This window comes from Erinaceus europaeus, chromosome 13 (assembly GCF_950295315.1).
Source record: "Erinaceus europaeus chromosome 13, mEriEur2.1, whole genome shotgun sequence".
In the NCBI taxonomy this organism is placed as follows: domain Eukaryota; kingdom Metazoa; phylum Chordata; class Mammalia; order Eulipotyphla; family Erinaceidae; genus Erinaceus; species Erinaceus europaeus.
This window is the reverse complement of record NC_080174.1, coordinates 99,883,493-99,907,545: the sequence shown is the minus strand read 5'-3', so window position 1 is coordinate 99,907,545 and position 24,053 is coordinate 99,883,493. Positions and strand designations below refer to the sequence as shown.

General features: G+C 50.0%; 1 protein-coding gene across 1 annotated transcript in view; it reads left to right on the top strand.

Annotated features, from left to right (window-relative positions):
- Window positions 1-579: 579 nt before the first annotated feature.
- The window catches only part of PIK3CD (phosphatidylinositol-4,5-bisphosphate 3-kinase catalytic subunit delta), a 70,872-nt gene continuing 47,398 nt past the window's right edge, over window positions 580-24,053 (top strand). Inside the window, exon 1 of the mRNA XM_060170933.1 lies at window positions 580-711. The gene's annotated coding sequence lies outside the window, so the exon portion shown is untranslated. The remainder of the gene's footprint in view (window positions 712-24,053) is intronic.

The window sequence follows — 24,053 nt, the reverse complement described above, 5'->3', positions numbered from 1 at the left end:
TCCATGCAGACTTATTAAAACTCTCTCCCTTTCCTGGCTAGAACTCTCTCCCTTTCCTGGCTAGAAACAGAACAGTCTCTGCTTCTCCTGTCTTTCTCTGAGCCCAAATTTCCTCACCTGCCCAGAGGGAACAAAATAGGCGCTTTACCTTCCAACCGACCCAGTCGACTGAGTCACTTCCCCACCCCCAGGCTAGTCACCTTACAGGGCTCCCCATCCACCCAAGTCTGCACCCATTCTACCAACCTGGTGGAATTCTGAGCTCCAAGCCCAGTACCTACCTCCTCCAGCTTGGGGCTGGGGTTCTCTGAGTGCTGGGGTGGGGCCCAGTCTCTGTTGCCCACGGCTGTATTTCTCTGGCGTGTCAACTGGAGGGTGTGGGGGCGGTTTGTGGGCCTTAGAAGGCCGTTGTTTGGTTGCTTTCCTTTGCATATGAAGAAGACTTGCTCTGCAGCGAGGCCAGGAGCACCTCCAGGTGCCCGGCCAGGTGGGGGGCGTGGGGGCGGGTGGAAGGCAGGTGAGAGGGCTGGGGGGCCTGTTTTTCCCGGTTGCGAGTAGAAAGGAAACTAGAGTGTGAGGGCTGTCTGTCAGCAGGCGGGCGTCTGCACAACGCCCCGCCCTGCGCCGCTGCTCCTGGAGCCTAGCGCCCTGGCTCTGAGCCGGGCAGCCGAGTGCGCAGAGCCGCCCAGCCTCCGCCGGCCGCCGGGACAGGTGAGCTCGGCGCGGCGAGTCGGGGAGGTGGCCGGGAGGGGTGGGCAGGGGCCAAGGTGCTGGACGCTGGGCAGGGCCGAGGTCGGGGAGTCGCGCCCCGGTGGCAGGTCCCTCGCGCAGCCCGGGAGCAGGCGAGGGGCGCCCCGGGGCTGCGCGGGGGTCGGGGGGGGGGGGGTGCGCAGGGCTCCCCGCCCGCGTCCTGTGGCCCCGGGGAGCCGGCCGGGCGCGCGGCCTCGGGACACCCGCTCCGGCGGGGCCTGGGGCGCAGGGTCGGCAGGAGGTGCCACCGGGGCTCTGGAGGGAGGCGGAGGGGCGCGCACCCCTCGCCCTGGCCACCCGGCCCTGGAGAACCGGGTGCTCCCCCACCCCGCCGGAGCCCCCAGTCTGCGCCCGAGCCCGGGTTACCGGCCAAACCGCCTCAGCTCCGCGTTTCCGGGCCCCTCTCCCCGCCTTATCTTTATTTCACCCGCGGTCCAGTCCGAGGGAGACTTTTCCTTCGTGAATCCAGCCAGTCTTCCTCTAGGCGTGCTCTTGAAGCGGGAGACGTCCGGGAGACCTGTCCTGGGGACCCTGACTTGGGGACCTGCCAGGGAGACCTGTCCTGGGGACCCTGACTTGGGGACCTGCCAGGGAGACCTGTCCTGGGGACCCTGACTTGGGGACCTGCCAGGGAGACCTGTCCTGGGGACCCTGACTTGGGGACCTGCCAGGGAGACCTGTCCTGGGGACCCTGACTTGGGGACCTGCCAGGGAGACCTGTCCTGGGGACCCTGACTTGGGGACCTGCCAGGGAGACCTGTCCTGGGGACCCTGACTTGGGGACCTGCCAGGGAGACCTGTCTTGGGGACCAGGAAGGACGTACCCCAAGCTGGCTTGTGCTGTCTCGGTCAGAAGGTGGAGGGCAGCCAGGAAGGGCTGGTGGGAGGTCCTGAGAAGCAGTGTCCCCGAGCAGACTGGGGTGGAAGTGGGATCTGGGGGTAGGGAGCAAGGGGTGCCCGGAGCGGCCTCCAACCCGGCCTCCAGCTTGGCTTCCTGGAGGCTACCTGGTTTGCGCAAGGAGCTTCCCTTCCCCTATGGGGCTCCCTGCAGGGAAGGAAAGGTCTCAAGCCCCAGGGACTAACAAGTGCAAAGTTTCAACAGGCTTCCTGTGGACCCACCTTCCCCCCAGTATGTCCTGGTCTCAGACAAGAGTCCCTCCAGCTCCAGGGACTTCAGCACTAGACTAATCCCGCGCTCCCTGCAGGTTGGACACAGGAGTGTTTAGTGCTCTGCTCAATAGGATGGTGTCAAAGGGACTCCCACCCTACCCCAATATATCTGGCCCTTTCCTTCTCCTTCTCCTTCTCACCTTCTCTTCCTTCTCTCTTTTGCCTCCAGGGTTATTGCTGGGGCTCGGTGCCTGCACTAAGAATCCACTGCTCCTGGAGGCTATTTTTGTTGTTGTTGCTTATCATTGTTATTGTTACTATTATTGTTGTTATTCGTTGTTGGATAGGGCAGAGAGAAATAGAGAAGGGGAAGACAGAGAGGGGAGAGAAAGACAGACATCTGTAGACCTGCTTCACCGCCTGTGAAGCGACTCCCCTGCAGATGGGGAGCTGGGGGCTGGAACCGGGATCCTTACACCGGTCCTGTGCTTTGTGCCACCTGCGCTTAGCCCGCTGCGCTACTGCCTGGCCCCTCTTTTTTTCTTTTTACATATGTGTTGCCGTTACACAACTGCAGGAGCTAAATGATGTCTCCATTTTCCAGTAGAGGAAAGTAAAGTTCAGCAAAGTTTAAGAGCTTGCAAGCCCACACAGCTACCAGATCCAGAATTCCAGCTGGGCTCAGACCCCAGAGCAGTCGGTCATCTGTAGGTGTCATTGTTTGCAGATTGAGGGCTGTCTCCTCACAGTTCTCTTGGTGTGAGATTGACACGCTGGCCCACCTGCTCCCACAGCTACTACCACCAAACACTGGGGTTGTCAGTTGTGATAACTGGAGGTGAGGATTCTGCTGGCCGAGGGAGGAAGAATAGTGCTTTCTTTACTGCCCCCTTAGAAACAAACAGATTCATATAAGGGCAGCCCCTTAGCATATCTCTGCCCATGTCATTTGATTTCTACACTCCAGAGGCCCTCCAGGTTCACTCCGGAGACCACTGTCTAGTGCTTGCCAGAGTTGACTCTGTCTTCTGGGACTTCCAGAGACTCCTTCCTCTAAGTAAGAGAAGATGCGCAGGGGCTAGGGCTGGGGAGCTCTCACAACGAGGTGGCAGTTGCCTGCTCTGTTGGCCGTGCTGAGTAGAGATGTTGCTGGAACCAGACCAAGTGCCCCACAGTGCTGCTGTTCTGCTCCCTGACACGCATACGGAGCCCAGTTTTGCCTGCATTTTTTTAGATCGCCACCAGTGTCATTGCTGGGACTCAGTGCCTGCACAAGAAGTCCACCAGAGGTCACATCTTTCCCTTGTTTTCTTTTCTTTCCACTTGATAGAACAGAAAGAAATTGGGGGGGAGAGACAGGGAGGGAGAAAGAGGGACACCTGCAGACCGGCTTAGCTTCTCTGAGGCTTCCCCCTCTGCAGGTGGGGCCTGGGGTGAACCTGGGCCATGTGCATGGCCTGCCCGGCTGTGGGCTTCAGCATTCCTTTCGCTTTACTAACTGCCTTTAGCAAGTATTTACCACCTTCCCACTGGGGGGTGGGGAGGGCTGTGCTGAGAGCCAGCAGGCAGACAGGGAGGGCCCCAGCCGGTGGGGGGATTATAGGACACAGTGCACAGAGAGGCCAACCTCCATGCAGTTGTGTGTGCGAATGGGGGTGGGGTGGGGGGATCAGTTCCTGCTTCACCTTGTTTTTCTTCAATTGCACTGTTAAAGGGAGAAGTGAATGTGCAACTTGTGAAGCAATTCCCCTTCGGCCCGCTTATTTTTCAAAAACCATATTTGTTTAGAGAGTAGCCCCTCCCCCGGGAAGCCAGCTGCCGCAGTGGGTCTGCCTGTGCTGCTGCACTGCCCTGGGCTTCTTACCCTGGAACCTCAGGAAAGCTCCACTGGGGGGGGGGAGCTGCAGCCACTCCCCCAGGGGCCGGGCAGCGCCCAGGAATCAGGAAAGCAGCGCTTGGGAAGCCCAGCCCAGTCCTTAGTCCTGTTATGAGCTATGAGCCCCACTCCTGGGGACCCTGAGCCTGGCCTATTCTCATCTTTGTACCAGCACCTGCATTTCCTGCCTGGCCAAGGCTGCAAGACTTCTCTCCCTACAGTGATAGATGACTCCAACTTCTCTTTCATTTGGCTGCTACCCTCACCCCCCCACAGGATCATATCAGAAAAGCTACCAGCTTCAAGATTAGAGAGAGAGAGAGAGAGAGAGAGAGAGAGAGAGAAACCCTGGGGACCTTCCTCCCAGCAGCACCAGATGGTTCTCTGCAGGATGTCCCCAAAGATGGTCCAGGCTCCTCTCACTGAGAACCAGTGTAACCCTGGGAGTTGGTGGAGAGTGATTTCCCAGGGGCCTGCTCACTCTTCTCCAGATCTGATAGTGTCCCGATCCGATCTGATCAGCTAAGTGATGGTTCTCGGAATGGGTGCTTTCCAAGACTGCCCACATTCTGGGTGGCAAGGAGAGTGATGGAGTAAAGGGTATGGTCTTTTTCAAAAAGAGTGGTGTTTCAGTTGGCTTGTGTGTCGCTGGGGGACAGTGTCTTTCCGCGTAGAGATAGTGCTGGCGAGTAAAATGGTGGAAGTGGCAGTGAGGGGCATTTTGGGTCCTGGCAGGATTCTGTGCTCATTCCCTGAGGCTCCTCTAACAAATCTTTCCAAGTTCTGGCTTCAGGCAGCAGAAGGCTGTTCTTTCAGGGTGCTCAAGCCTAGTGGTTCACTATCCAGGTATCATCAGCAGGCCCTTGCTCCCCTAGGCACCACTGGGGTGTCCTTTCTTCCTCTTCCAGCTTCTGATGGCTTCTGCATTCCTCAGCTCTCTGCCCGTCTTCTTGTGGTTTTCTCTGTCTTGTTTTCGATGTACACTTACCATTGAATTTATTTATTGTTATTTTTTAAAACATTTTTATTTATTATTGAGAAAGATAGGAGAGGGAGAGAGAGACAGAGAGAGGGAGAGAGAGAGAGAGAGAGGGAGGACCAGAGAGAACCAGAGAGAACCAGTCATCATTATTGAACTTAGGACATCCTGCTTCAAAGTCCAATGCTTTATCCACTGTGCCACCTCCCGGATCACTTTTTTTTTTTTTTTAACAATTTATTTATTTATTTATTCATGAGAAAGAGGGGAGGAGAGAAATAACCAGACATCACTCTGGTACATGTGCTACTGGGCATTGAACTCAGGACCTCATGGTTGAGAATCCAATGTTTGTCTACTGCACCACCTCCTGGACCACCATTGAATTTATTATTATTATTTTATAGACAGAGGTGACAGAGAGAGAGAGAGATGGAGAGAGAGAGGCCGCACCACTGAAGACTCCTCTAATGAGATCAAGGCTGGACTCAGACTTGGGCCGTGCACATAGCAAAGCAGCACACTATCTGGTGGATATATATATTTTAAATATTTATTCATTTATTTTTCCTTTTCTTGCCCTTGTTGTTTTTTATTGTTGTTGTAGTTATTATTGTTGTTGTTATTGCTGTTGTTGTTGGATACGACACAGAGAAATGGAGAGAGGAGGGGAAGACAGAGAGGGGGAGAGAAAGACAGACACCTGCAGACCTGCTTCACCGCCTGTGAAGCGACTCCCCTGCAGGTGGGGAGCCGGGGGCTTGAACTGGGATCCTTCCGCCGGTCTTTGCACACTCATCTTAGTAGTGTCTCCCTGATGCAGCCCCTATTCTCACCCCCTTTCAGGGCTCCAAGGAAACTTCAGAAGTTCCAAAGTAAGTGCCTGCAGACTGGCTTCTTCACCTGAGCCCACCCCTGACCTCTCTCCTCCCTAGTCCTCCCTTTCTAGCAGCTAGCGCCTCCCAGCCCAGGGTACCCCTCTTTGTCCTCTCACACTAGGGAGCTCCTCCTTTTGAAGCCCCAGAGAGAGGCAGGGGCAGAGCCCCACAGAACAAGACTGCTCTGCACCCCATTCTGGGAGGCCATAGTTGTGGGATGGGGCTGGTGGTGCCAGGGAGAGTTTGGGGCACCTTCAGTCTTTGAAGCTTGGAAGAATGGGAGGATGTGGATGTAGAGGTTCTCTGGAGGGGAAAGGCCGCTCAGGCCTCCTGCTGGCTGGGTGTGCATGTCTGTGAGTGTGTGCTTCCCTTTGCTTTGGTTCTGAAATCTGGGAGCAGTGCTTGTTACCAATGGGGAAAGCAAAGTCACAGACCTGCTGTTGAAACTTTGAAAAGTCTTTGGTGTCCGGGCAGAGTGAGGACTGCAGGGTATGGAGATCATGGTAGGGGGATGGCCACAGGGAAGGAAGGGAACCTCCAGGGAGGAGGGCAAGCTTCTCTTCCGAGAGATGGACTGAACGAGATCCTGAAGCAGAGACGGCTAGAGCCCGTGGTGCTGGGGCTCTTCTACCTCGCATCCTTTCTGCTGCTAGGACTTGAGCCTGGGCCCGGTGCACGGCAAGGCCTGTGTTCTAGCCAGCGAACTTCTGATCTTAAAAAATGATTGATTGGACAGAGATAGAGAGAAATCAAGAGGGGATGTGGGGAGAGAAGGGGTGAGAGAGGTGCAGTACTGTTTCACTGCTCAGGAAGAGCCCACTCCCCCACCCCCACTCTGGCTCGGAGGACCCGTGGCTTGAATCAGGGTCCTTGCACTGTCCTGTGTGTGCCACTGCCAAGCCTTGTCAGCTAGCAAGCAAGCATTGTTTTTTGTTAGTGTTTTATTTATTTAATGAGAAAGCTACAAAGAGAAAGACCAGAGCCCTGCTCAGCTCTGGCTGATGGTGCTGCTGGGCATGGAACCTGGGACCCCAGAGCCTCAGGCATGACTGTCTTCTGTATAGCTATCATGCTCTCTTCACAGCCACACCACCAAGCTTTTTATGTTTCAATTGTGGTATGATGTACATAATAAAACTCCCGTTCATTTATTTTATTGCCACCAGGGTTATCACTGGTCCCACCATTTCCAGCGCCACCCTCCCCCTTTTCCACTATGACAGAGGCAGAAAGAGAGAGGGAGGGGGGTCAGACGGCAGCACAGGTTAAGTGCACCTGGCTCAAAATGCAAGGACTGGAACAAGGATCTGGGTTCGAGCTCCCAGCTTCCCACCTGCAGGGGGTTGCTTCACAAGCGATGAAGCAGCTCTGCAGGTGTCTTTCTCTCCGCCTTTCAATATTTTCCTTCCCTCTCAATTTCTCTCTGTCCTATCAAAAAAAAAAAATGGTTACAGGAGCAGTGGATTCATAGTGCAGGCACTGAGCCCCAGCAGTAACCCTGGAGGCAAAAAAAAGGGAAAAAAGAGAGGGGAGAAAGACCTGCAGCATTACTGCAGCACTCATGAACTGCTCTTCCTTCATGTAGGTGGGCCCAGGGCTTGAACCCAGATCTTGCTTAGGTACATATGTTGTTCTGCTCAGTGTGCTACTGCCTGGAGCCCCCTTAACTGTTTCATCCTGCAAAACTGACACTTTTACCATTAAGCAATAACTCCCCACTGCCTTCTCGCCCCAAGGCCAGGCATCTAGGATGCGACTTGGTGCCTTTTTAATTTGATTTTTATTAATCCCTTCAAATGATGGGATGGCACAGTATCTCTTCTTCTATGGATGGCTTATTTCACTTATTTTTTGGTAGCCAAATGTCCTCTAGGTTTATCAATGTAATAGTGTGTTTCAGAATTGCCTTCCTTTTTACAGCTAAATAATTGTAAGGATCCCATTTGTTTATCTGTTGGTCAGTGGACACTTGGATTACTTCTGCCGGTTTTGGATTTTGTGAATAATGCTTTTGTAAACATAGTTGTACTGGTATCTGTTTACATCTTTATTCTGAATCCTTTTGTGTGTATAGCCAGAATTTGAATTACTTGGCCACATGCTAATTCTAATGCTTAGCTTCTAGAGAAATAAAACATGAGTTTTGCTGAGGGAAAAGTGCACAGAATTGCTTCATTTTCCCTTCTTAACACTGCTCATTAGTATTTTTTTCTCTCTCTTTTATATTTATTTATTTTCCCTTTTGTTGCCCTTGTATTTTACTATTGCTGTAGTTATTATTGTTGTTGTTCTTTATGTTGTCGTTGTTGGATAGGACAGAGAGAAATGGAGAGAGGAGGGGAAGACAGAGAGGGGGAGAGAAAGACAGACACCTGCAGACAGACACCGCTTATGAAGCAACTTTCCTGCAGGTGGAGAGCTGGGGGCTTGAACCTGGATCCTTAACACCAGTCCTTGTGCTTCATGCCACGCTTAACCCATTGCGCTACTGCCCGACTCCCTATTTCTCTATTTTTAATTATTTTTATTTTGAAAAGTCAAAGAAAGTGAGAGGGAAAAGGGAGAATGAAAGGGAGAGACAAAGAGAAATCTTTGGGGGATCAGGTGGTAATGCACATAGTACAAAGCTCAAGGACCAGTGCAAGGACCCCAGTTCCAGCCCCCGGCTCCCCACTTGTAGGGGGTCACTTCACAAACAGTGAAGCAGGTCTGCAGGTGTCTCTTTTTCTCTTTCCCTGTCTTCCCCTCCTATCTCAATTTCTCTCTGTCCTATCCAAAAAATAAATAAATAAAAATAAAATAATAAAAATTAAAAAATGGCCACAGGAGTAGTGGAATCATAGTTCAGGCATTGAGCCCCAGCAATAACCCTGGAGGCAGAGAGAGAGAGGGAGAAATGTCTGCAGCACTGCTTCACGGCTCATGAAACTTCCCTCTTGCAGGTGGGGAGTGGGGGCTTGAACCTGGAGCATGGCCATGTGTGCACTCAACTGGGTGCTTCACTGTCTAGCCCCATTGCCAGTATTTCTAAGCACTCCTTAAGATCTAGTCTACCAGGCAGGGGTAGATAGAATAATGGTTATGCAGAGAGACTCTGTGCCTGAGGCTCCAAAGTCCCAAGGTCAATCCCCTACAACACCATAAGCAGAACCGAGCAGTGCTCTGGTAAAAGAAAGAAATAAAAAAAGATCTAATCTGACTTTTTTGTTTTGTTTTGTTTTTTGTTAGGACAGAGAGGAGAGAGGAGGGGCAGACAGAGAGGGGGAGAGAAAGACACACCTGCAGACCTGCTTCACCGCCTGTGAAGCGACTCCCCTGCAGGTGGGGAGCCAGGGGCTCGAACCGGGGTCCTTACGCTGCTCCTTGTGCTTTGCACCATGTGCTCTTAACCCACTGTGCTACTGCCCGGCTCCCTAGTCTAACTTAAAAAAAAAAGATTATTATTATTATTTATTTATTCCCTTTTGTTGCCTTTGTTGTTTTATTGTTGTAGTTATTGTTGTCATTGTTGTTGTATAGGAGAGAGAGAGAAATGGAGAGAGGAGGGGAAGACAGAGAGGGGGAGAGAAAGACAGACACCTGCAGACCTGCTTCACCGCCTGTGAAGCGACTTCCCTACAGGTGGGGAGCCGGGGACTTGAACTGGGATCCTTATGCCGGCCCTTGTGCTTTGCGCCATGTGTGCTTAACCTGCTATGCTACTGCCCGACTCCACTAGTCTAACTTTTTAATGGCAGTATAAATGACCTAAAACAAGGACATCATAATTTCTCCAGTAACCTACATTGTGGGATGTTTTATGTTACTTAAACACACACACGCACATGCACACACACCATTCTTAAAATACTATATTGATACTCCTAAGAATATTACTTTTCCCATATTAAAAATCAGTGCATCAAAGGCATTGAACATGCTTGTTACTCTTAGTACCAAAAGACTTTGCAAGATTATTGGACCATTTAAAAAAAGATTAATTTAGGGGGCCAGATGGTGGTGCAGCAGGTTAAGTACAGAGTGTGAAGCACAGGGACAGATGCAAGGATCCTGGTTCAAGCCCCCGGCTCCCCACCAGCAGGGGCGTCGCTTCACAGGCGGTGAAGCAGGTCTGCAGGTGTCTGTCTTTCTCTCCCCCTCTCTGTCTTCCCCTCCTCTCTTGATTTCTCTGTGTCCTATCCAACTTAGTGCAGGCACTGAGCCCCAGGAATAACCCTAGAGGCAAAAAAAAAAAAAAGGAAAAAAATACTAATAGACCTAAATTGAAAAGACATTGAAAAAGAAAAAAGATTACTAATAGACCGAAAGTTATCTTAGATGTGTTACTTATATTGACAATGCAATTAAATGGCATTCTTTGGGTCGGAGCTGAGTGTCTAACAGGTCTGCTACAATGTAAAGCCGTTCTTCAGCTGCAGTGCTTTCAAAGGTATGAATGTAACTTCCCCACTTCCCGTGACCTGGGGTAGATTATTTATCGTCTCTGATCCTCAATTTCTTTATCTGTAAAATGAAGCCAATTGAATGTATTCCTGGACTTATCTTAATGGTTAAATAAGATAAATTGCATAATGGACATCACCAGTCACCTACCAAGGACACTCAGTAAAACTGACTAGCTGTTACTGTTGCCATCGTTATTATTGAAGTCTTATTTATTTTAATGAGGGAGATACAGAGAGAGAGGGAGAGAGACCACAGCACTGCTCAGCTCTGGCTAACGGTGGTGCTGGGCACTGAACCTGGGACCTCAGAGTCTCAGGCATGAAAGTCATTTTGTATAACCACTATGCTGTCTCTCCAGCCCACTGTTACTACTTTATGAGTTAACAATTCTCCTATTAAACCATAGGGCTCATTTTACTTCAATAAGGGGAGATGATTCATCCTTAGGTAAAAAGGGTTTGGGTTAGCATAGAGAGTGGTATCTCTGCTATAGAGATGGATTAAGTTCTTTTTTTTTTTTTTTTTTGCCTCCAGGGTTACTGCTGGGGCTCAGTGCCTGAACCATGAATTCACTGCTCCTGGAGGCCATTTTTTCCCCCTTTTGTTGCCCTTGTTGTTGTAGCTTTGTTGTGGTTACTATTGTTGTTGTCGTTCATTGTTGGATAGGACAGAGAGAAATGGAGAGAGGAGGGGAAGACAGAGAGGGGGAGAGAAAGACAGACACCTGCAGACCTGCCTCACTGCCTGTGAAGCGACTCCCCTGCAGGTGGGGATCCGGGGGCTTGAACCGGGATCCTTACGCCTGTCCTTGCGCTTTGTGCCATGTGTGCTTAACCCGCTGCGCTACCTACTGTCTGACCTCCTGAGATGGACTAAGTTCTATTAGAAGCTTTCTTTTTTTTTTAATAATTATTTAATTTATTTATTGCCCTTGTTGTTTTATTGTTGTAGTTATTATTGTTGTTGTTGTTGGATAGGACAGAGAGAAATGGAGAGAGGAGGGGAAGACAGAGAGGGGGAGAGAAAGACACCTGTAGACCTGCTTCACCGCCTGTGAAGTGACTCCCCTGCAGGTGGGGAGCCGGGGTTCGAACCCGGATCCTTATGCCGGTCCTTGTGCTTTGCGCCACCTGCGCTTAACCTGCTGCGCTACAGCCTGACTCCCATAATAGAAGCTTTCTGACAGTCTCCTTCTGCCAACAGAAACTGAGTGTGCCCTTGACCCTCTGTCTGCCTTTGGATGTGGGTGTGAGCCTCCCTGGGAAATCAGCTGGTGCTTACCTGAGAAGACATGGTGTGGAAGCCGGGGAAGGGCTGTGAGGGGCTGCAGGAAACAGAGGTGCACCCTGCTGGGCCACAGCCCCTGCAGCTTGGAAATGGGGGTACTGGGGGGGCACAGGCTTACTGGTCCAGAAGTCTTGGTGAACGTTCTGCGGTTCACTTCTGTGTGTTCTTTGGTGTGATTTGGGAAACCGAAGCAGCTGTTGCAGGGGTGCAGGGCTGCAGGGCTGCAGGGGCCTTTGCCCCAGCATGGACCACGCCCAGGGAGTCTGCTCTGTGCCCTTCGTGTAAAGGGGTCTGTGCTTGCTGCTCAGGCAGCCTCGGGGCGGTGCGGGGACAGTATGATACTCCACACGTGCTCTCTTTCCTTTCTCCTGCTGACCTGACATCTGAAGAGGAAGTTAATAAAACCAGGATCTTAGTTTAAATAAACTGCTTCATGCAAAACTTCTCTTGGGGAAAACACTCCAAAAAACCCCCCAACTTTCCCCCTCACCCACCCTCCTCCAAAAACTACTCTAGAAATGACTGGTGCTCAGAGTCATTTCAAGTCTGTGTCAGAGCACAGCTCCCCGTTCCCGCGGATCCCTGGTCCTGGCTCAGCTGGGAGTGAATCTTTTCTGGGTGTGTGGTGAGGGATACTTGAATAATACAGCCCATCTGCTGTTATTTGCTGAAGTGTGGTGTATTTTTTTATATTTATTTTATTTATTTATTCCCTTTTGTTGCCCTTGTTGTTTTATTGTTGTAGTTATTATTATTGTTGTCGTCGTTGTTGGATAGGACAGAGAGAAATGGAGAGAGGGAGGGGAAGACAGAGAGGAGGAGAGAAAGATAGACACCTGCAGACCTGCTTCACCGCTTGTGAAGCGACTCCCCTGCAGGTGGGGAGCCGGGGTTCGAACCGGGATCCTTATGCCAGTCCTTGTGCTTTGTGCCACCTGCGCTTAGCCCGCTGCGCTACAGCCCGACTCCCAGTGTGGTGTATTTTTAAAGTAAGTGCAGTAGGAATCTGATATTGGATTGTTTCTTAAAAACTTTAATTAGGGAGTCGGGCTGTAGCGCAGCGGGTTAAGCGCACATGGCACAAAGCGCAAGGACTGGCATAAGGATCCCGGTTCGAACCCCGGCTCCCCACCTGCAGGGGAGTCCCTTCACAGGCGGTGAAGCAGGTCTGCAGGTGTCTATCTTTCTCTCCTCCTTTCTGTCTTCCCCTCCTCTCTCCATTTCTCTCTGTCCTATCCAACAACGACGACAACAACAATAATAACTACAACAATAAAACAACAAGGGCAACAAAAGGGAATAAATAAATAAAATAAAATTAAAAAAAAACTTTAATTAATTAGTTAACTTATATTTTACCAGAGTACTGCTCAGTTCTGTCTTATGGTGGTATGGGGCATTGAACCTGGGACCTTGGAGCCTCAGGCATGAGAATCTCTTTGCATAGCTATTATGCTATCTACCCCCATCCTTTAAAAAATTTATTAGCGATTTAATAATGATTAACAAGACTATAACATAAGAGGGGTACAATTCCATACAGTTCCCACCACCAGAGTTCCAGCTCCCATCCCCTCCAGTGCAAACTTCCTTAACTTTTTTTTTTTTTTTTTTGCCTCCAGGGTTATGGCTGGGGCTGGGTGCCTGCACTACGAATCCACTGCTCCTGGAGGCCATTTTCCCCATTTTTGTTGCCCTTGTTGTGGTTGTGGTTATTACTGTTGTTATAGCTGCTGTTGTTGTTGTTATATAGGACAGAGAGAAATGGAGAGAGGAGGGGAAGACAGAGAGGGGGAAAGAAAGACAGACACCTGCAGACCTGCTTCACCGCCTGTGAAGCGACTCCCCTGCAGATGGGAGCCGAGGGCTCGAACCAGGATCCTTATGCCGGTCCTTGTGCTTTGTGCCACGTGCTCTTAACCCGCCGTGCTACCGCCCAGCCCCTACTTCCCTATTCTTTCTGATTGTTTCTTTAGGTGCTCCTGGCCTCTTACTTCTATCAGGCAGCTGGCACAATGTCTCCATGCTGGCTGGAAGGGGAACTCACTGCTGGTGTCAAAAGCAAGTGTTTTAGAATGAGACAGTCGTTCAGCCCTTGGACAGTTAACACATAGATGACCCTGAGAGTTACTTCACTTCTCTCAGCCTCTGGGGTTGCAGGGCAGCATATCTCACTGGGTTGCCATCGAAATTAGAAATAAGAAAAAACATGTTGTATTGTACACAAACACCCTGTTTTGAGATAAATCATAGCATGTACTGTGGCTCTTAAATATTTAGTGAATCTCCAACATGATGACAGCACAGTAGTCAACTCTTTATTCATTTTCTTTTCCTCCAAGGTTGTCTCTGGGGCTCGGTGCCCACACTATGAATCCACTGCTTCTGGTGTCATTTTTCACCCATTTTATTGCATAAGGTAGAGAGAAATTGGAGAGGAAGGGGAGGTAGAGAGGGAGAGAGAAAGACAGACACCTGCAGTCCTGCTTTACTGCTCGTGAAATGTCTTCCCTGTAGGTGGGGAGCCGGGGCTGGAGTCTGGATCCTCCTTACACTTAGTACTATGTGCGCTTAACCCAACCCCCTATACTTTTTCTTTTCTTAAGATTTTTCTTATTATCTTTATTTATTTATTTATTGGATAGAGACAGAAATCTAGAAGGAAGGGGGAGATAGAGAGGGAGAGAGACAGACACCTGCAGCACTGCTTCACCACTTCAAAGCCTTCCCCCTATAGGTGGGGACTCGAGGCTCGAACCTGAGTCCCTGTGCTTTGTAACATGTGCGCTTAACCAGGTGCGCCAGCACCCGGCCCCACCTTCTTCATCTCGCTCGTGAATAACCCAGGCAGGAGCCCCTGACTCGACCCTGCCTCCTGCGTTGGGGAACTGTTTCGGAGCAGCCCCACAAGGAGCCCAGGTGCTGTGGGTCTGTGGGAAAGTGGCCAGCAGCTGGCAGTGGCTGTGACCCTCTGGGTTGGATGTCTCCAGCTTTCCCACTCACCCCTCTGGCCAGAGGGGCGGATGTCCATCCCTTCCCTGCAGCGGCCCACCCCAATCATGACCTTGCTTTGAAGCTTAAGTTTTGTTTTTAACATTAATGTTAATTTTACATTCTTCTCCATGATAGACCCTTGTTTGTTTTACTGTGAGGCAGATTTCCCCTAACGAGGGACTTGAATGGATGCTCTGGAAAGATGTTTATGTTTTCCCTCTGGCTTCCGCTCTTCCCAGCACAGTTCTGTGGTGCAGACCGTGCGAAACGTGGGTCAGGGCGAACCCGAGTGAAAATGACTAGACACAGGCCCTGTGAGTGGTGTACAGGAGACTCCTAGTCAAAGAACCCATCAGTTGGCTAACAGAAACCTTGGTTTAGGTTTCTTTTTCCTTTTCTTTTTTCTTTTTCTTTTTACCTCTAGGGACAGGGCTGGGGCTCGGTGCCTACACTATGAATCCACTGCTCCTGGAAGTCATTTTTTCCCCATTTTTTTAAAAAAAGATTTTATTTATTTATTAATGAGGAAGATAGGAGAGAGAAAGAATCAGACATCACTCTCACACATGTGCTTCCAGGGATCAAACTCAGAACCTCATGCTTGAGAGTCCAAAGCTTTACCACTGCACCACCTCGCGGACCACATTTTCCCCCATTTTTGTTGCCCTTTTGTTGTTATTATTGTTATTGTTGTTGGATAAGACAGAGAGAAATGGAGAGAGGAGGGGAAGACAGAGAGGGGGAGAGAAAGACAGACACCTGCAGACCTGCTTCACCGCCTGTGAAGCGACTCCCCTGCACGTGGGGAGCCAGAACTGGATCCTTATGCTGGTCCTTGCGCTTCACGTCATGTGCACTTAACCCTCTGCGCCTGACACCCTAGATACTTTCTCTTAATGCCACCTTCAATCTAAGCATTTTAACCTAAAACATAAATGTGTGTTGGGTCACTGACCAGGGCCTTTAGCTTGAGCAGCTCAGCATTGTTAGAATAGGCAAACTTGCAGAGAGCAGTGAACACACCTCTCCCAGGCCTGGTGCAGTCAGTGCCTTCCAGGTGAGTGAGCAGAAGGCTGGTTTAGAGGCTGGTTTGCACTGTGCTTCAAAAGCAGTTTAATCTTCCTGTAACACGCTCTTTCTTGTCAGACTCTGTTTCATGCAGTTACTCCCTGCTATGCCGTGCCCTTACAGCTGGGGGTATATATTTGGGAACTAACGGAGCTAAGTCCTGCCGGCTTGCAGAGACAGCACTGGCCTCCAGGCACCCCAGGGAAAGGCCTGCTGGCCCTGACTGGTCAGCACACCGAGACTATCAAGCAGGCTGTTTTGAAGAAGGAATGGCGACCATAGTTCCCTCGACTGTGCTAGGCTACTGATTCTGCTAGCCGAGGTCTGATAAGATGGAAGAATGACAGCCTGGGGGGAGTGGGGCGGTAGCGCAGCGGGTTAAGCACACGTGGTGCACAGCGCAAGGACCAGTGGCACAAGGGTCCCAGTTTGAGCCCCCGGCTCCCCACCTGCAGGGGAGTCGCTTCACAGGCGGTGAAGCAGGTCTGCAGGTGTCCGTCTTTCTCTCCCCCTCTCTGTCTCTCCCCTCCATCTCTGTCCTATCTAGCGGCAACGACATCAATAACAGCAATAACTACAACAACAATGAAAAACAACAAGGGCAACAAAAGGGAAAATAAATTATTAAAAAAAAGGGGAATGGAAGCCTGGGACAGAGCAGCTGCGAGCTCTCAGAAGGCGTCTCAGTGAGACCCACTCTCACTCTGACACAGCACAGCAAGGCCTGGAGAGGACACTGTGTGCATGGCTTTGTTTTCCTGTGAATCCATCAGTCTTCATTGACCTAGATACTCTTCTTCTTGTCTTTCTTCTTCTAAAGACAAAGAAAGTGAAAGACCACAGCACCACAGCTTCCTTCAGTGCAGTGGGGCCTACCAGAACCTGGCACACACATGGTAAAGTAGCCACCGTCCTCACCAGCTACTCTGCCAGCCTGCGTTTCTTTTTCTAACAAGAACAGATGTTGTGGTGCACACCATGTGCCAGGACGATTTCTGGGCACTTTGAGAAGACAAAGTCATTCCTCAGGGCCAGGCAGTGGCACAGTGGGCTAAGTGCACATGGTGCAAAGTGCAAGGACCTGTGTGAGGATCCCAGTTCAAGCTCCCCACCTGCAGGGGAGTCGCTTCACAGGCGGTGAAGCAGGTCTGCAGGTGTCTGTCTTTCTCTCTCCCTCTCTGTCTTCCCCTCCTGTCTCCATTTCTCTCTGTCCTATCCAACAACGACAACATCAATAAGAACAATAATAACCACAACAAGGCTACAACAACAAGGGCAACAAAAAAGGGGGAAGGGAATAGCCTCCAGGAGCAGTAGATTTGTAGTGCAGGCATCCAGCCCCAGCAAATAACCCTGGAGGCAAAAAAATTCTTTGGTTATAAAAGATTTAATTATTAATGAAAGAGAAGGGAGTGGGAGAGAGAGAACCAGAACATCAGTCAGGAACATGTGATGCTAGGAATCGAACTCTGGACCATTTACTTGAGAATCAAGTACTTTTTTTTTCCCCCCACCAGGATTATTTTCGGGGCTTGGTGCCTGCACTATGAATCCATTGTTCCTGGAGGCTATTTTTTCCCTTTTGTTGCCCTTGTTGTCTATCGTTGTTGTTATTGTTGTTCTTTTTTTTTTTTTGCCCCCAGGGTTATTGCTGGGCCTCGGTGCCTGCACTACAAATCCACTGCTCCAGGAGGCCATTTTTTCCCTTTTGTTGCCCTTGTTGTTTATCGTTGTTCACCACCTGTAAAGCGACTTCCCTACAGGTGGGGAGCCGGGGGCTCGAACCGGGATCCTTGCGCCGGTCCTTGTGCTTTGCACCATGTATGCTTAACCCGCTGCGCTACTGCCTGACCCCCGTTATTGTTGTTATTGCTGTCATTGTTGTAGGATAGGACAGAGAGAAATAGAGAGAGGAGGGGAAGACGGAGAGGGGGAGAGAAAGACAGACACCTGTAGACCTGCTTCACCGCCTGTGAAGCGACTCCCCTGCAGGTGGGGAGCCGGGGGCTCAAACTGGGATCTTTATGCCGGTCCTTGCGCTTTGCACCACGTGCGCTTAACCCGCTGTGCTACTGCCCAACTCCCCACAATTTTATTCTTATTATAAACCTATGTGATGAGTACGACTGCAATCTCTGCTTTACAGAGGAGAAACTGGGTCATAAAAAGGCCAAATAATTTCCCAGGAATTCCACAGCCAGGAGGGAGGAGGTCTGTACCCCACGCCTGTGCTGTCTCCAAATGTCCTTGCTTCGTTCTCAGGAGGCAGCGTCTGGTTGAGACGAGGAATCTGGATCCTAGGCAGGAGGGCCAGGGCAGGTCTAAGAGTGAGTTGCTAGCCACAGTCCCAGCTGTCCTCACCCGTCCTGTCCACTTCAGGCCTCTACCACTCTGGCTGGTGGTCCTTTGTTCTCAGTAGACATGATTTATTGGGCAGTGTCCCCCTGCAGCCACATGGCAGAGCACACAGCTTCTGGTACCCAGCCTGGCCTCCCTCTCCAACCTTGTGCTCATTGTCCTTCTGTCTGGAGGAAGCAAGGCCTAGCTTCAGAAATCTCAACTGCTTCTTTGTCTAACTCTTGAAGAGTCTCTGAAAATCTACCTCAGGGTCCTTGGGCTGGTGCATGACACAGTCAGGGCCACAAGACTCTGTTCTCAGTCAGTGCTCCCAATGCCATTCTTTTGCACGATTCCAGAAGTGGCAGTGGGTACAGGGTAGGAAGAGCAGGCTCCTATGTGAGCCACCTGCTAACCCTCCTTAACCCTCTTTCCTTCTTGCAAACTGAAGGCCTGATTTAGGGCACTGATGTCATGAGTACAGCAGACACACGGCAACTAGAATGCTACCAGCTTCTCCAGGTGCACAGTGGTGAGGAGCTTCTGCTTACTCAATCTGTAAAGAGCCACAAATAGGCTGTTGTTCTGGGCAGGACCCGAACTTGTGCCAGAGACGTCAGGGACAGAGCAACCAGATATTAAAGGGTTTAAAGGCAATGGCACAGGGCCATCTGCCCAAAAGAGATGATGGAAGTGCTTCGAGCAATCTATCTCCAGTGCTCCCATCCCGTGCAGATCTGGGGTCCTGTGAGAACAGGAGGGAACAAGACCTGCTCCTTGGCCATGCTGGGGGGGAAGGACAGTGGCTGTCTGTCTGGGTGGAAAGACTATCCAGACCTCAAGATAGTAAAGTTAATTGCCAAGTAGTTTAAAACTTTAAGAGGGAGGCCCAGGGGTGGGGCAGTAGCCCAGCGGGTTAAGCGCACAAGGACCGGTGGAGGGATCCTGGTTCGAGCCCCCGGCTCCCTAACTGCAGGGGGTCGCCTTACAAGCAGTGAAGCAGGTCTGCAGGTGTCTGTCTTTCTCACCCCTCCCCCCGTCTTCCCCTTCTCTCTCGATTTCTTTCTGTCCTATCCAATAACAACAGCAAGGGCAACAACAAGGGCAATAAAATGGAAAAAATGGCCTCCAGGAGCGGTGGATTCGTAATGCAGGCACAGAGCCCCAGCAATAACCCTGGAGGCAAAAAAAAAGAGGGAGGCCCAGCTCAATCATCACTATCGTGTGTGTGTGTGTGTGTGTGTGTGTGTGTGTGTGTGTGTGTGTGTGTGTGTGTAGTTAGTTGGGGGTCAGTGGAATTTGCAGGTTTTTTTAAAGATTTATTTCATGTATGTCACATGAAAGAGAGGAGTCAGAGTTCTGCTCTGGCACATGGGGCATTGGCAGTGAAAATGTGAGCCTCCCCCACCTGAAGATACCTTGGCAATATACCTTCTCATTTTAGGTATCCTCTTATTATTTATTACTATTATTTAATTTGACAGAACAGAGAGAAATTGAGAGGGGAGGGGGAGATAGAAAGGGAGAGAGACAGAGAGAACCTGTAGTCCTGCTTCACCACTCATGAAGCTTCCCTCCTGCAGGTGGGGACCAAGGGGCTTGAGACAGGGTCCTTGCACATGATAACATGAGCACTCAACCAAGTGCACCACCACCCGACCCTAATTCGAAGTGTGTATGTATGTATGTATGTAAGTATGTATTTACTTATTTATTTATTCCCTTTTGTTGCTCTTGTTTTATTGTTGTAGTTATTATGGTTGTCGTTGTTGTTGGATAGGACAGAGAGAAATGGAGAGAGGAAGGGAAGACAGAGAGGAGATAAAAATAGACACCTGCAGACCTGCTTCACTGCTTGTGAAGAAACTCCCCTGCAGGTGGGGAACCGGGGGCTCGAACCGGGATCCTTATGCTGGTCCTTGTGCTTTGTGCCACCTGCGCTTAACCCACTGTGCTACCACCCAACTCCCCTAACTGGAAGTTTTAAAGGATACTGTCTGTGGGGGCCTGTAGGTGACTCACCTGGTGGAACACACAAGTTCCCAAGGGACCCAGGTGTGCACCTCAGGCCATCACACAGGAGCAGAGCAAGTTGGAACCACAGGAGAGCTGCAGTGTCACTCATTCCCTTTCTATTCCTCTCTGTTTCCCTGCTTATCTATAGGAAAGATGAAGGGGGAAAAAAAGAGTGAGAGAGAGAGACAGAGAGAGGGAGAGAGAGAGGGAGAGAACTCTGGGTGTGGTGGAATCATGCAGGCACTGAACCCATGATAGCCCTGGTGGTAGAAAAAAAAACTCTTTGGGGTTTGAGGTTAGAATTACCTGATATTCTAGGAATTGCAGGCTGGAGTCTTCTACATTTTGCATTTAGGTATTATTAATATATGCATCACATGCTTTATTTATTTGTTTGTCTGTTTTTAATGTGGTGCCAGAGGTCAAACCCAGGGCCTTGCATGTGGTCTACTGTTGAGTCACCTCTTTGGCCCAATTTTCTTATGACAGAGGGAGAGGAGTGGAGAGAAAGAGAGACCATTTGTGGGCAGACGCCCTCACCCATGTGTCCTGGAGCCTCCCCTCCCCAGAGCCCTGCCCCACTAGGGACAGACAGACACAGGCTGGGGGTGTGGGTCCACCTGCCAACACCCATGTCCAGTGGAGAAGCAATGACAGAAGCCAGAACTCCCACCTTCTGCTCCCCCAAAACAATCTTGATCCGCATTCCCAGTGGGGGAGAAGTGATAGGAGAAAGAAGATAAGATGGCTCTGAACTCCAGCTCCATCAGCACTCAGAGAGAGAGGAGGAAAAAGGGAGGGACATTTGGATGTAGCAGTAGGGTTATGTGTGGGTTGGAGGGGAAGAGAGGACTGGACCTGGGAGGGAAAGGGGGCGGTTATGTACAGAAGTAGACAGAAGTTGTAGAGAGGATGGTTGGCCCATGTCTGCAACCTTGCGAGAACTGTGATGGCTTGCAATGGAGGGATCAGGGGTTCAGAACTCTGGTGGTGGGAACGCTGTTGACATGTAATTTTGTAAATCAGTATTAAATCACTGATCAAAAAGATTAAAAAGAGAGGGATACCATTCATGAATTTCTACCTGTTTAGTATTTGTTGCTCTCAGAGCCTCACATGTGCAAGGAAGACACTTCTCCATTGAACTACCTCCCCAAACATTTATATTGAATAACTGTTTGTCCTTGTTCACTATATTTTGTGATTGTATAGAATCGATACAAATGAGTCATGAATCTTTTATAAAATACAGATTTGTCAAAGGAAGGAAAAATCTGTATGCACCTTTCTTCTGAGAAGACCTCCCACACAATGGTTCTCACTTTCTTATCACTCCTCTCCCCAGAAAAGGGCAGTAAAAGACCATTTTGGGGTACAATTTCAGGAGTTCCTAGCAGCCCCCCCCAGCTTCCTCTGAGTCTCTGCTCATGTGAAGAGCTGTTTGTGTTTGACCACTGGCCTCTCTGCCTAAGAGATTCTGATTTCGAAACCAAGCTCAAAGGTCAGAGGGGAAGGAAAGATTCTGACTCCCTGAACCCCAGTCCCTACAGTTGTGGCTGCTTTGAACAGCTCGATCAAAGATGGCTACAGGGAGTCGGGTGGTAGCGCAGTGGGTTAAGCGCACGTGGCATGAAGCACAAGGACCGGCGTAAGGATCCTGGTTTGAGCCCCCAGCTCCCCACCTGCAGGGGAGTCGCTTCACAGGCGGTGAAGCAGGTCTGCAGGTGTCTGTCTTTCTCTCCTCCTTTCTGTCTTCCCCTCCTCTCTCGATTTCTCTCTGTCCTATCCAACAACAATGACATCAATAATAGTAACTACAACAATAAAACAAGGGCAACAAAAGGGAATAAATAAATATTAAAAAAATTTTTTTAAAAAAGATGGCTGGCTGCAAAGCCATTCTTTTCCAGCCTGACCACCCCTTTGTACAACAAGCACATCCCCTCTCTGCTGCTTAAAGTCTCACCTTTTCCCTGACCTGGCTGCTCCTTTGAGAACTGACCCCTCCTTGCCTTACCTGGAGACCCCCATTAGTGCCTCAGCTCCTTGACATAGGCCAGTGTCCTTGGGGGCAGGTGCACCTGTGGCTTTGGAGCTCTTTCGTTTGGAGAATCAGACACGGCAGGTAGGAGAGCCCACTAAGGAAAGCCAGTGTTAGCCACCCGGGCTTGTCTCTCAAGGGCGGGGTGTCCCGGGTGTCAGCATTTGTCCTGGTCCTAGAAGCGGGGCTTCAAGTGGGTTGAGGTCAGGCAGGGCCTCCCTGTGAGTTAGCTCTCCCGTACCTTTTCCAAGTGGGCAGGGCTGGCACCCAGCACCCTGCACTGCACACACACACCTCCAGTTCTGAACACCCTCTTCTCTGCTGCCTCAGTAGCCACCCAGTGGCCCCTGCCTGGTGGGAGGCTGGTCTCGGAGGGTGTCACTGCTCACTGGGGACCTGGGAAGGTGCCTGGAGCCCTTGTTTCTAATTGTTCAAGCTTAATCGAGACAGAATCACATGTCACAAAACTCACTTCATGTGCACAATTCATTGTTTTTGGTTGTTTTTTTCAGCGTGTTCACAGAGTTGGGAAGCCATCACCGTGACTGATTTGAGTACATTTGTCTCTCTTTCCCTTTTGTTGTTGAGACAGGACCTCTCTTCACATGTGTAATCTCACTCCTCCCAGACTGACTTTCACACCATTAAAGTCCCGCCTGTCTCCATTTGCCCAGTGCAGTGGCACAGCACACATACCCCTCCTAGTGAGGTATCTCTCTAACCTTTTTTATTTTAAAATATTTATAGGGGGTCGGGTGGTAGAGCAGTGGGTTAAGCGCAGGTGGTGCAAAGCACAAGGACCGGTGTAAGGATCCCGGTTTGAGCCCCTGGCTCCCCACCTGCAGGGGAGTCTCTTCATAGGCGGTGAAGCCGGTCTGCAGGTGTCTTTCTCTCCCCCTCTCTGTATCCCCTCCTCTCTCCATTTCTCTCTGTCCTATCCAACAACAATGACATCAGTAACAACAACAATAATAACTACAACAATAAAACAAGGGCAAAAAAAGGGAATAAATATTTTTAAAGTATTTATTTACTTGTGTATGTTAAAGAGAAAGTCCAGAGTGCTACTCTGCCAGGGACCCAACTCAAGGCATGTGCTCTGCCCCATAAAACATCCCCACCACTCCAGAAAGCCTGTCCTGGTGGCCTGGGAAGTGGTCCAGTGGATGAAACCTGGACTGTCAAGGGGTCCTGTGTTCCTCTGCCAGCACTGCGTGTGCCAGAGTGATGCTCTGGTTCCCCCCTCCCATAAATGGATTTTGTTAAAATAAGAAAGCCCGTCCTTATGGGCCCCGCTCCCATGTCTCCCCAACCCGCCAGACTTGAACTACCATCAGTCTATTTTCTTCTTCTTCTTTTTTTTTAAATATATATATTTTCCTTTTGTTGTCCTTATTTTTTATTGTTGTTGTAGTTATTATTGTTGTTATTGATGTCGTTGTTGGATAGGACAGAGAGAGAAATGGAGAGAGGAGGGGAAGACAGAGAGGGGAGAGAAAGACAGACACCTGCAGACCTGCTTCACTGCCTGTGAAGCGACTCCCCTGCAGGTGGGGAGCCAGGGGCTCAAACCGGGATCCTTATGCTGGTCCTTAGCTTTGTGTCATGTGCACTTAACTCTCTGCGCTGCCACCCAACCCCCATTTTCTTCTTTTTAAAGAGTTTTTCACATATATATATGTGTGTGTGTGAAAAAAAATATATATATATAATTTATTTGACAGAATCAGAGAAAAACTGAGAGGGAAGTAAGAAATAGAAGAAACAGAGGGGCTGGGAGGTGGCACACCAAGATAAATGCATGAAACACAATGACCTGAATAAAGACCCTGGTTGGAGCCCTCAGCTCCCCACCTGCAGGGGGATCGCTTCATGAGCAGTGAAGCAGGGCTGCAGGTATCTCTCTGTCTCTTTCCCTCTCTATCTTCCCCTCCCCTCTAATTTTCCCTCTGTCCTATCCAAAATAATAATAATAATAATAGTAATTAGTACTACTACTGTTATTATTATATATGGCCACAGGACCAGTGGATTCATAGTGCAGGCACTGAGCCCCAGTAATAACCCTGAAGGCGAGATAGAGAGATAGAAATAGATAGATAGATTGATAGAGAGAGAGAGAGACAGAAAGAGAGAGAGACTGAGGAGTCAGGAGTCTGCAGCACTACTTCATCACTTGTGAAGCTTCCTCCCTGCAGGTGGGGACTGGGGCCTTGAACCTGTCTGGGTCCTTGTGCACTGTAATGCATGCACTCAGTCCAGTGCACCACT